We start from the raw sequence: 9,275 nt of genomic DNA on the forward strand, positions 1-9,275 counted from the left end.
AGGATCTGACTAAAAGCTGCTCAGGGTGCCAAAAAGTTCAAAATGCACCTCCAATTGCACCGCTGCATCCGTGGGAATGGCCTTCAACCCCATGGCAACGTGTGCATATCGACTTTGCAGGTCCATTCATGGATTCCATGTTTTTGATAGCAGTAGACGCACATTCTAAATGGCCAGAAGTGATTAAGATGTCGACCACTACCTCTGAGAAGACAATCGCAGTTCTAAGAACCATATTTGCAAGGAATGGGTTGCCGGAGCAAATATGTTCAGACAACGGACCACAGTTCGTGTCAGAAGAATTCCAGAAATTCATGAAAAAGAATGGGGTGAAACACTATACATCTGCCCCATATCATCCGGCTACAAATGGGTTGGCCGAGAGATTTGTACAAACGTTCAAAAAGGCGATAAAGGCCATGAGTGAAGACCATATTCCACTACAACACAAGGTGGACAATTTCCTGATGGCGTATCGAAACACCACGCATGCAGTGACAAATCAAAGCCCCGCCATAATGTTCTATAACAGAAGGTTGCGGTCCCGGTTGGATTTGTTAAAACCCAATGTGCGAAGGGAAGTCGAAAACAAGCAATTCCAGCATGTAAATAACAAGGCCACTCGTAGTTTTGAAATAGGACAACCAGTGTTAGTCAGGGACTATAGGGATGATAAATGGCAACCTGGAACAATTCGTGCACGACAAGGACCCTTGATGCACACGGTAGACGTTGGAGAGAACGTAATACATAGAAACATAGAAACATAGAGATAGGAACAGGAGTAGGCCATTCGGCCCTTCGAGCCTGCTCCGCCATTCAATGAGATCATGGCTGATCTTCGTCTGAGATCATAGCTGATCTTACCAGTTCAGTACCCCGTCCCCGCCTTTTCTCCGTAACCCTTAATCCCCTTAGCCTTCAGAAATATATCCAATTCTCTCTTGAAAATATTTATTGAATTAGCCTTCACAGCCCTCTGTGGCAGGGAATTCCACAGGCTCACCACTCTTTGAGTGAAGAAATTCTTCCTCATCTCTGTTTTAAATGATTTGCCCGCTATTTTTAGACTGTGGCCCCTGGTTCTGTGCTCCCCGGCCATTGGAAACATTCTCTCTGAATTCAGCCTGTCCAGGCCTGCCATAATTTTATATGTTTCGATGAGATCCCCTCTCAATCTTCTAAACTCCAGTGAGTACAAGCCCAAACTATTTAATCTCTCTTCGTAGGTCATTCCCGCCATTCCAGGTATCAGCCTGGTGAATCGCCGTTGCACTCTTTCCATGGCAAGAACATCCTTCCGCAGATGGGGCGACCAAAACTGTACACAATACTCCAGATGCGGTCTCACCAGCACCTTGTACAGCTGTAGTAAGGTATCCCTATTCCTATACTCGAACCCCCTTGATATGAAGGCCAACATACCATTTGCCTTCTTAATCGCCTGTTGCACCTGCATGCTCTCCTTCAGTGACTGGTGCACAAGAACACCCAGGTCCCTCTGCACTTCCCCATCTCCCAATCTATTGCCATTTAGATAATAATCTACCCTCCTGTTTTTACCCCCAAAGTGGATAACCTCGCATTTATCCACATTATAGTGCATCTGCCACGTATCCGCCCATTCCCCCAACCTGTCCAAATCGCACTGTAGCCTCCTGACATCCTCATCAGAGCCCACCCCTCCTCCTAGTTTAGTGTCGTCAGCGAATTTGGAAATATTGCATCCAATTCCCTGATCCAGATCATTTATATATATTGTGAACAGCTGGGGTCCCAGGACAGATCCTTGCGGCACCCCGCTGGTCACTGCCTGCCACTCTGAAAACGAGCCGTTTATTCCAACTCTCTGTTTTCTATCCGCCAGCCAGTTCTCTATCCACGTTAATACTTTGCCCCCAATCCCATGAGCCTTAATTTTGCATGATAATCTTTTGTGTGGAACCTTATCGAAGGCTTTCTGGAAGTCAAGGTACACCACATCCACTGGCTCTCCCCCATCTATTTTACCAGTTACTTCCTCAAAAAATTCCAGCAGATTAGTCAAACACGATTTACCCTTTGTAAATCCATGTTGACTCTGTCCGATCCTTTCCCCATTTGTCAAGTGCTCCGCTATTTTATCCTTAATAATGGACTCTAGCATTTTGCCCACAACCGATGTAAGGCTTACTGGTCTATAATTCCCTGCTTTCTCTCTACCCCCCTTTTTAAATATTGGGGTAACATTAGCTACCCTCCAATCCACGGGTACTGTTCCCGAGTCAATGGAGTTCCGGAAGATGATCCTTAGAGCATCTGCTATCTCCAGGGCCACCTCCTTAAGTACCCTAGGATGTAGTTTATCAGGCCCCGGGGATTTGTCGGCCTTCAGTCCCCTCAACTTACCCAACACCATATCCCTAGAGATACTAATTTCTGTCAGCTCCTCCCTCTCGTTAGTCCCTATGTTTGCCGATATTCCTGGGAGGTTATTTGTGTCCTCCTTTGTGAATACAGAACCAAAGTATGAGTTTAATTGGTCTGCCATTTCCTTATTCTCCATTATATATTCTCCCGAATCGGACTGCAAGGGACCGACTTGGGATTTTACCAGTCTTTTCCTCCTGATATACCGATAAAAGCTTTTGCAGTCTGTCTTTATGTTTGCTGCAAGTTTACTTTCGTATTCTATTTTCCCCTTCCTGATTAATCCCTTTGTCCTCTTTTGCTGTATCCTGTACTGCCCCCAATCTTCCGGTCTGGTGCTTTTTTTTGCCAGTTGATATGCCCTTTTTTTTGGTTTTATGCTGTCCCTAATTTCCCTTGTTATCCACGGTTGAGTCACCTTTTTAGGTTTATTTTTATGCCAAACCGGTATAAACATGTTCTGGAATTCTTCCATTCTATCTTTGAATGCTTGCCATTGTCTATCCACTGTCAATCCCCCCAGAAACACCACCCAATCAATCTTACCCAATTCCCGTCTCATACCCTCGTAATTCCCTTTATTTAAGTTCTGGACCTTAGTCTCTGATTCAATTTCCTCACTCTCCATCTCGACTGAGAGCTCGATCATATTATGATCGCTCTGACCCAAGGGGCCTCGTACAAGAAGATTGCTGATAAGTCCCTTCTCATTGCACAATACCCAGTCTAAAATGGCCTGATCTCGAGTCGGCTCCTCGACATATTGGTCCAGATAACCGTCCCGAAAACATTCCAGGAATTCCTCCTCCTCAGAATTTTTACTAATTTGGGTAGTCCAATCAATATGTAAATTAAAGTCACCCATGATGACAGCTGTGCTCTTATCGCACGCTTCTCTAATTTCCCTTTTTATGCCTTCCCTCACCTCCATATTACTATTTGGAGGCCTATATATCACACCCACTAACGTTTTCCTCCCCTTGCTATTTCTCATTTCTACCCATACAGATTCCGTTTCATCCGAGTTAATATCCTTCCTTTCCATTGCATTAATCCCCTCCTTTACCAGCAATGCTACCCCACCTCCCCTACCTTTTTGCCGATCCTTCCTAAATATTGTATATCCCTGGATGTTAAGTTCCCAGCCTTGCCCACCCTGCAGCCACGTTTCTGTAATCCCAATCAAATCATACTTGTTTACCTCTATTTCCACAACTAATTCATCCACCTTGTTCCTAATGCTTCTAGCATTAAGATACAAAGCCTTCAGGCTTGCTTTTTTCACACTCTCATTATGAATTAGTTTGGCCCTTTGTGTTTCTCTCCTTTGCTTATTGCTTCTCACCTTTCTACCATCTATTTCTGACTTCATATGACTTCCCTCTTTTCCACTACCTAGGTTCCCATCCCCCTGCCAAATTAGTTTAAATCCTCCCGAACCGCCCTAGAAAATATTACCCCGAGGACATCGGCTCCCTCACAGTTCAGGTGTAGACCGTCCCCTTGGTACAGGTCACTCCTCCCCAAGAACTGGTTCCAATGCCTCAAGAATTTAAATCCCTCTCCCTTGCACCACTGCTCAAGCCACGTATTTAGCTTATCTATCTTACTCTCTCTAAACTTATTAGCTCGTGGCACTGGTAGCAATCCAGAGACCAACTGGTGGAATCGAGAACAAGGGTCGACCCCATGTCTACGGCAGAGACACCAGTTGAAGAACTTATTGAGCCTGTAGCATCTACCTCAGACTCGAACGTATTGGATGCTGTTAAATCCATAGGAGATCAAGTGGATGAGTCACCCCAGCAACGAGAACCAGAGACCCCTGAAAGGCGTTCTCCGGCCCGGATCAGGAGGCCTCCTCAGAGACTGAATCTTTGAACAGTTCTTGTGTGTAAATTGTACATATGTTATCCATGTAATGTTTAATTTGGGGTGTACACTGTTAAGCTAAAAGGGGAGGAATTGTAGTGTATGTAACCTATACTACCTTAAGAGGATACCTTAAGGTGATGGACTACTTTTTGATGGCTCCTGTACATTGTAGTACCGGTGGTGACCACACCAGTATATAAACCCTGCGGAGCAAAGTGTATCTCAGTTCAGCCCTGACCCTCAATCACTAAAAACCTGTTTAATTACTTCTGTAGTCTGTGTCCTGTTATTCAGCATAACTACATTTGAAGACACAGACTCAACAGATAACACCAGGCTTCTCTTCTCCACCACTAACCGCCTTCTCAAACCATCCTCCCCTGCCTCCTCCTCCCTCACCTCCAACAATAAATGTAAGGAGTTCATGGACTTCTTTGTTAAAAAGATCGAGAACATCCATTCAACTTCTGCTACTTCCCTCCCTTCCTCTAGCCCACTGGACCTTACTTCCCCTCAATTCCACCCCCCCCCCCCCCGCCCTAACACTGCATTTGCATATTACTCTAGTTACTCTCCGATCTCCCCTCATGCCCACTCAAAGCTCACCTTGTCAATGAGACCGACCTCCTGCTCCCTCGACCCTATTCCCACTAAACTGCTGACCACCCAACTTCCCTTCCTGGCTCCCATGCTAGCTGATATTGTTAACGGTTCTCCCTCCTCAGGTACTGTCCCCCTCTCCTTCAAATCTGCCGTCATCACCCCTCTCCTCAAGAAACCAACCCTTGATCCCTCTGTCCTTACAAACTATTGTCCCATCTCCAACCTCCCTTTCCTCTCCAAAGTCCTTGAACGTGTTGCTGCCTCCCAAATCTGTGCCCATCTTTCCCAGAACTCCTTGTTTGAATCGCTCCAATCAGATTTCCGCCCTTGCCACAGTACTAAAATGGCTCTCAAAGTCACAAATGACATCCTAATTGACTGCGACAAAGGTAAACTATCCCTCCTCGCCCTTCTCGACCTGTCTGCAGCCTCAGACACGGTTGACCACTCCATCCTCCTCATCCGGGAAGCCTCAGGCTACAGGACGATATAGACGGGTTGGTCAGAACAGTGGCAAATGGAATTTAACCCTGAAAAGTGTGAGGTGATGCATTTTTGGAGGACTAACAAGGCAAGGGAATACACAATGAATGGTAGGATCCTAGGAAGGACAGAGGATCAGAGGGACCTTGGTGTGCATGTACATAGATCCCTGAAGGCAGCAGGACAGGTGGTTAAAAAGGCATATGGGATACTTGCCTTCATTAGCCGAGGCATAGAATATAACGGGCAGCACGGTGGCATAGTGGTTAGCACTGTTGCCTCACAGCGCCAGGGACCCAGGTTCGAATCCGGCCTCGGGCGACTGTCTGTGTGGAGTTTGCACATTCTCCCCGTGTTTGCGTGGGTTTCCTCCGGGTGCTCCGGTTTCCTCCCACAGTCCAAAGATGTGCGGGTTAGGTTGATTGGCTATGATAAAATTGACCCTTAGTGTTAGGGGGATTAAATACGTGGGGCTACGGGGATAGGGTGGGATATGTGTTGGTGTAGGGGTTACGGGGATCGGGTGGGATATGTGTCGGTGCAGGCTCGATGGGCCAAAATGGCCTCTATCTGCACTGTGGGGTTTCTGTGATTCTGTGATTCTGTAAAGCCTCTCCAGCTAGGTGGGACTGGGCTTGCCTGGTTCCATTCCTACCTGTCCAGCTGTAAACCACAGAAATCACCGCAATGGCTTCTCTTCCCACTCCTGCACCGTCACCTTTGGTGTTGCCCAATAACCTATACTTGGCCCGCTCCTATTTCTCATCTACATGCTGCCCCTCGGTGACATCATCTGGTGACACAGCATGAGTTTTCATATGTACCCAGCTCTACCTCTCCTCCACCTCTCTCGAACCCTCCACCATCTCTATACTGTCAGACTGACATCCTGTACTGGAGCCAATCAGACACCCTAATCAATCAGATTTCCCGAGCCAATCAGAAATCCCAAATCAATCAGACACCCGAGCCAATCAGAAACCCCAAACCAATCAGACACCCGAGCCAATCAGAAACCCCAAACCAGTCAGACACCCCGACAGAGTCAAACTCTGAGCTTGCAGGGGACACGAACGCCACCCTTGCAGCTGCCTTGCCGTGCCTGCCTCCCACAGCCAGCTCCAGACCAGCAAACAGCAGGCAGGGAGCAGAGGGCCGACTGACTGAGGCGGGTTTCTAATGTGGGAGCAGCCCCAGGCTGCGGAGAAAGTGAGACGTCCCTAGACTGTGATTTAAAAGACTGAGCCAAGAGCCTCGTGCTCCACTCCTCCTCCCTCGCCAGCTCCCCGCCCCCGCAGTGTCGAGAATTTCCTGTTTGGTAAGAACATTTCCTTAAAAGGGAACGATTTCCAGAAAGTCAGCCGAGCTCGGCAGCAGGTCAGCACTCGGCAGGCAGGACTGGAAGCGGCTGCAGATTCCTCTCCTGTGTACAATCTGGGGAATCCCACACACCGTGTGCCTAGCTCCCAAAACCAGCGTCACCACCGGGAACTTCCAACATCACCGAGACACTGGAAATAAACAGGCAAATGGGCCCCGCCTTACAATCCAAAGATCGTACGGATACCAGGATCATTAAACTGTGGCACTGTGCCCTGCCCTATAATAACCCTGAACACTGTCCCATCAAACACTCCCAGGGCAAGTACAGCATGGGTTAGATACAGAGTAAAGCTCCCTCTACACTGTCCCATTAAACACTCCCAGGGCAGGTACAGCACGGGTTAGATACAGAGTAAAGCTCCCTCTACACTGTCCCATCAAACACTCCCAGGGCAGGTACAGCACGGGTTAGATACAGAGTAAAGCTCCCTCCACACTGTCCCATCAAACACTCCCATAGCAGGTACAGCACGGGTTAGATACAGAGTAAAGCTCCCTCTACACTGTCCCATCAAAGACTCCCAGGGCAGGTACAGCACGGGGTTAGATACAGAGTAAAGCTCCCTCTACACTGTCCCATCAAAGACTCCCAGGGCATGTACAGCACGGGGTTAGATACAGAGTAAAGCTCCCTCTACACTGTCCCATCAAAGACTCCCAGGGCAGGTACAGCACGGGTTAGATACAGAGTAAAGCTCCCTCTACACTGTCCCATCAAACACTCCCAGGGCAGGTACAGCATGGGTTAGATACAGAGTAAAGCTCCCTCTACACTGTCCCATCAAACACTCCCAGGGCAGGTACAGCACGGGTTAGATACAGAGTAAAGCTCCCTCTACACTGTCCCATCAAAGACTCCCAGGGCAGGTACGGCACGGGTTAGATACAGAGTAAAGCTCCCTCTACACTGTCCCATCAAACACTCCCAGGGCAGGTACAGCACGGGTTAGATACAGAGTAAAGCTCCCTCTACACTGTCCCATCAAACACTCCCAGGGCAGGTACAGCACGGGTTAGATACAGAGTAAAGCTCCCTCTACACTGTCCCATCAAACACTCCCAGGGCAGGTACAGCACGGGTTAGATACAGAGTAAAGCTCCCTCTACACTGTCCCATCAAACACTCCCAGGGCAGGTACAGTACGGGTTAGATACAGAAGAGAGGTCATAGAGTCATAGCAGCCCGGAAGGAGGCCATTCAGCCCATCGAGTCCGTGCCAGCTCTCTGTAGAGCAATCCAGTCAGTCCCATTCCCCCGCTCCATCCCCGTAGCCCTGCAAGTTTATTTCCCTCAAGTGCCTATCCAGTCTCACCTTGAAAACATTGAGTGTCTCCACTTCCACCACTTCCGTCGGCAGCGAGTTCCAGGTCCTCACCATTCGCTGCGTAAAAAAGTTTTTCCTCACGTTCCCCCCGTATCTCTTGCCCAAAACGTTAAATCTCTGCCCCCTAGTCCTTGTACCATCAACAAGTGGGAACAGCCTTTCCCCGTCTAGCCTATCCAAACCCGTCATAATCTTGTCCACCTCTATCAAATCACCCCTCAACCTCCTTTACTCTAATGAAAACAAATCCAGCTTCTCCAACCTGTCCTTGTAGCTAAGATCCCCCATCCCTGGAACCATTCTGGTAAACCTTCTCTGCACCCTCTCGAGGACCTTCACATCCTTCCTAAAGTGTGGTGACCAGAACTGGACGCAATACTCCAGTTGTGGCCTAACCAGCGCTTTATAAAGGTTCAGCATAACTTCTCTACTTGTGTACTCAATACCTCTATTTATGAAGCCCAAGATCCCATATGCTTTGCTAACCACTCTCTCAATATGTCCCGCCACCTTCAGGGACCTATACACATTGGGGGGAAAATTCAGTTGTTTGCGCCTCCCGTTAGCGCCTTAAGAGGGCGCCAATTGGGGCGCAAAGCAACTAGCGCCCGGGCGCGGCGATGTTTGTGCCGCTCGCAAAATTAACTAGACATTTTGCGGCGGCGCTAAACACTACCGCCACGATCTCCTGCGCCAGCAGATCGTGACGTCAGTCGAGTGCGCAACGCCCCGTTAGCGCCCCGGACCGGATATTCAGCGGCGCCCCCTGCCTTACCGCCTGCCGCTAGCAGCGACAGGTTGAGGGGAGCGTTATGCTGTCAGAAAGGGACTGGGGGAGCGCTATTTAAAGGCGACCGCTTCCTGCCTTTTTTTGTCGGTGACATTTTTGCACCACGCATTCTGAGAGAGAGAGAGAGAGAGAGACTTCTGGAGAGATTCAACGCTGTGTGAAGGGGTTTTGAGTACTGAGCAGCACTTTGCAGGTCAATTTTGATTTGCCCTTCCTTGCTTTGCCCGCGCTCTGAGGTAGCGCCTCGCTCCTCGGACTTTGCGCCTTAAGACAGGTGTGAAGCGCCTGATTTAGCGCTCCAATCACCTCCAGGGGCGATAAAAGCCAAGTTTGCCGTCGGAGGCGATAATTAGCGCCAGGCGCTAAACTTTGCGCACGGCCAATAATGGCGCCCCAAACAGGGCGAT

At 48.7% G+C, this 9,275-nt stretch overlaps 1 long non-coding RNA gene across 1 annotated transcript; it reads left to right on the plus strand.

Annotated features, from left to right (window-relative positions):
* Positions 1–962: 962 nt before the first annotated feature.
* On the plus strand, positions 963–4,550 carry LOC147096797 (uncharacterized). The gene is made up of 2 exons (XR_015074554.1): positions 963–1,376; positions 4,038–4,550. It is a non-coding gene; the product is annotated as an uncharacterized LOC147096797 (long non-coding RNA).
* The last annotated feature ends 4,725 nt before the right edge of the window (positions 4,551–9,275 follow it).

The sequence above is a fragment of the Somniosus microcephalus genome, chromosome 34 (genome assembly GCF_052327205.1).
Source record: "Somniosus microcephalus isolate GS21.2 chromosome 34, FLI_Smic_1.0, whole genome shotgun sequence".
NCBI classification, from domain to species: Eukaryota; Metazoa; Chordata; class Chondrichthyes; order Squaliformes; family Somniosidae; genus Somniosus; species Somniosus microcephalus.